This window comes from Miscanthus floridulus, chromosome 11 (genome assembly GCF_019320115.1).
Source record: "Miscanthus floridulus cultivar M001 chromosome 11, ASM1932011v1, whole genome shotgun sequence".
Lineage (NCBI taxonomy): Eukaryota > Viridiplantae > Streptophyta > Magnoliopsida > Poales > Poaceae > Miscanthus > Miscanthus floridulus.
In genome coordinates this window covers 58,498,711-58,502,931 of record NC_089590.1, presented here as the reverse complement: position 1 = coordinate 58,502,931, position 4,221 = coordinate 58,498,711, and positions in this window count along the sequence as shown.

The following is a 4,221-nucleotide window of genomic DNA, read 5'->3' as shown; positions in this document are numbered from 1 at the left end:
GATAGTACCCAGCTAGACCAAGGAACTGACAAATCTATTGCACAGACTTGGGAGACTTCTAATTCAACACATCTTGCACCTTGCTGGGATCTACAGAAATGCCCTCAGGTGTCAACACATACCCTAAGAACCGCACTCGATCTAACAAGAACTCAAACTTGCTGAATTTAGCATACAACTTATGTTCCCTCAATCAAGCCAGTACTATCCGAAGGTGTTGGGCATGCTCTTCATTGTTCTTGGAATATATCAGAATATCATCAATAAATACCACAACAAACTTGTTCAACTCCGACAAAAAAACTAAATTCATTAGGTACATGAAGAAGGCAGGAGCGTTGGTGAGACCAAAAGACATTACTAGGTACTCATACAACCCATACCTAGTAGAAAAAGTTGTCTTTGGTATATCATATGGTCTGATCTTGATCTGATGATAGCCTGAATGGAGGTCAATCTTTGAGAACACCTTGGCACCAGCTAGCTGATCGAACAAAGTATCTATGCGGGGCAAAGGATACTTATTCTTAATTGTTATCGCATTAAGAGGGCGGTAATCCACACACATTTGTAGAGTGCCATCCTTCTTCACAAAAATGGTTGGACAACCCCATGGTGAACAGCTAGGATGGATGAAGCCTTTTTCCATTAATTCTTCCAACTGCTTCTTCATTTCAGCCAACTCCTTTGGAGCCATGCGGTACGGGCGTCAGGAGATAGGAGCAGTACCAGGCTCTAGCTCAATGGAGAATTCCACCTCTCTGTCCGATGGCAACCCAGGTAGGTCTTCAAGAAAACATCTAGGAACTCACATACTACCGAAATAGAGGCAAGATCAGGAGAGGCTTCGGCATGAGCAGCAACAGGTAAGATTGAATCTGAGGGTACAAGAAGAGACATCCTATCCTTAGAAGAAGGAAGCCATAACTCAACAATTCTTTGCTTTAGATCCAAGACTACCCCATACACCCACAACCAGTTCATTCTAAGAATAGCATCAATGCCTTGCCCAGGCAGTATCATGAACTGTAAGCGGTAAGTGTGGGTGGCTAATACCAAGCTTACTATGTCCGTCTGAGTATTGATGCACATCTGTGAACCCAGAGTACAGATTCTATAGGCATATGGTATAGCCATAAGTGGTATATTGTGCCGGTTTACAAATCCCGTGCTCATAAACGAATGTGATGCACCAAAATCAAATAACACATAAGTTGGATGGGAATCAGTGGTGAACATACCAGCCATCACTAGTTCCTGCTGTAATATCTGCTCAGCATCCATGAAATTCACCTATCTGGATCGGTTGGCTGGCACTTTCTTCTTGATCACTGTCCTCCTGACTAGCCTAGAGTTAGCCAATGGTTGAGCAGACTAGGCTGGCTGGTTCTGGGGGCACTCTCAGGCATAGTGGCCATCTTTGCCACATTTGTAACAAGCGCCAAGCTTGCTTCCCTATCCCAAACGAGGTGGGACCTGCTGTCCCTAAGGCTACTGGGGTTGCACCTGCTGAGTGGGTGCACGGTACTGTGTGGAAGAAGTCTAAGAAGTATGCTGGGGCTACCAAAATGAATGCCTGCCTAATGATTGATAGGGCACCCATCGAACAACCTATACCTTCTGAGTATGAGGGTGGCTAGAAGACCCCGTAGCCACTCACTTTCTCATCCACTCTACCTAGGAATGTCGATGCAAGCCCTCTATGGAGATGGCAGCATTCATCATTGTCCCGAAGATCTGATAGATCCTAGTATACAATTTCTCCTGAAGACTGTAAGAGAGGCCGCGATAGAAGCAGTCCTTCTTCTTCTTGTCTGTGTCCACATGAATTCTAGCATACTAGAACAAGTGATTGAACTTATTGACGTAGTCCATCACTGTCATACCCCCTTGTCAAAGATCCAGGAACTCAGTCAGCTTCCTGTTGAGGACACCAGCAGGAATATAGAACTCTCTGAATGCTGCGGAGAACTCCTGCCAGATCACCCGGTGATCTAGCTGCTGCATGGCATGGAAGGTATCCAACCATGCACTTGTGGACCCCAACAACTACTACGCTGCAAAGCGCACTTTCTGCTCATCAGCCATGTTGAGCAACAAAAACTTATGCTCCAAAATGTGAAGCCAGTGCTCCGCATCTAGGGGCTCAGCTATCGGTGTGAAAGTGGGAGGGTGGGTGTTGGTGTTTCGGACCGGGGGGTCCTCAACCAACCAGTGAATTTGTTCTGCGTGCTCCCAATTCCGGATGGTGATGCAAAGAGACACAAGGTTTATACTGGTTCAGGCAATCGAGGCCCTACGTCCAGTCTGAGAGATCGATCTTGTATTCCTTGCACCGAGGTGCTCGTAGTAGGGGGTTACAAGCTAAGGGAGAGAGGGAGCTAGTCCCAGGTCTCGGCAGGGTGTCGTGTGGGCCGCTTGAGACGTTGCTCTCAGGCGGGGGGATGTGTGTGTGTGTGTGTTACCCAGTGTTCTCTCCCCTAAAACAGCCCAAGTCCTCTCCTTTTATAGCATGAAGGGAGGACTAGGACGGTACATGAACTAACTTATACGGCATCGTGTGAATAGAGGCGGCGTGTCCGGGCCCTGTAGCCTGTTCCTGTGGCGGTGTGGCCGTCGGAGTGGTCCGTCCTTGGAGCACTTGTAACACCTCGGGTGTTTAAATACTAAAACAGGACATGTCATCATATGCATTGCAAAGCATTTGGTCATATGGAAAACTTTGATATGCATTCACTAAAACAAGTTTACATTTATGTTATGAGTGTTGCCTTGTATGGTTTGAATTGAGTTAAAAATTTGGTTTGGATTTTGAATTTTCAAGAAAACCTTGATTTTTCAGTATTTAAAGCCTACCCTGAAAAACTCATTTCAAAATCTAAGCATATTTTGGGGTTGAGCCTAAAAGCAAAAGTGTAGAGCTTGTTAAGTTATACAAAGTTTGTTTTTGGAGTTTTCAAAGTTATTTAGAAAAATTTGAAGTAATTTGAAAAGGCGAGATTCTTTAAATGTTCCCTTTTTGAATTCAAATTTGCAATTCAAAATGTAGATCGAATTTGGGTATGGTTATAAAAGCAAAGTTGTAGAACTTTAAATTTGGAACAACTTTTATTTTTGGATATTTTTGAGTTGTTACATAAATTTGGGAGTAATTTGGATTTTTAAATCGAATGGCAGTTTGGTAATTCTGATGAACAGTAACCGCGGAAGCCAACTCACCGTCTACGATCTTCCTTCTGCTTCCAGACGCGACTGTGGCCGCCCTTGGCTTTGCGCTGGCATGGGAAAGGCCCCTGCGTGGCTTCTCTTTGCTTCCTGGCCGCCCTATAAAGCCTGTGCAGTCGTCGTTCTTCGTTTTCCCTTCTCCTCTGTTTTCCAGTCGCCATCGTCGCTGCTCTGTCGTGCGTTTGCTATCACCGTAGTGCCTCCACCATTTTGGCAAAGCTTGTTCCAGCTCCGCCTACTCCTTGCGCACCTAACCAACTGAGTCTTGGTGTCTGATTCCACTGGGAACCCGCTGTGCACGCCTTTCTTCCTCGCGGCCGGCAACCTCACCGTCGTGCTTGCGCCGTCGTGGCCAGCGCTCTCCGGTGAGCCGTTGCTCTTGCTCAGTGTATCTCCAGCTTTGCCTTGATGCCGTGGTGCTTAATACCTTGTTGCTTGATAGTTTTGTCCACCGCAGTCGCCAGAGCACCGCCACCGTCGACGTTTTGCTCCGCCGTGGTTGCTTGGATCGTCGACCTGCTTCACCGTTGCTTCTCCAGCCCTGTTCTTTGCTCTATCAAGTTTAGGGTAAGCTACTGGTGCTTCCTGTGCACGTCAAATCACTCATTCGTTGTTCTTTCAATCTAGCTTTATGCTCCAGTGCGTTTGGGGTGAGCTCCGGGTCCTTTTCCGAGTTGTTTGTATGAGCTCCAGGTTCTTTTCCGAGTTGTTTATGTGAGATCCTGGTTCATTCCGAGTTGTTTATGTGACTCCTGACTCATTCCAAGTTGTTTATGTGACTCCTGATTCATTCCGAGTTGTTTATGTGACTCCTGATTCATTCTGAGTTATTTATGTGACTCCTGATTCATTTCGAGTTGTTTGTGTGAGATCCTGATTCATTCCGAGTTGTTTATGTGACTCCTGGTTCATTCCGAGTTGTTTATGTGACTCCTGACTCATTCCGAGTTGTTTATGTGACTCCTGACTCATTCCGAGTTGTTTATGTGACTCCTG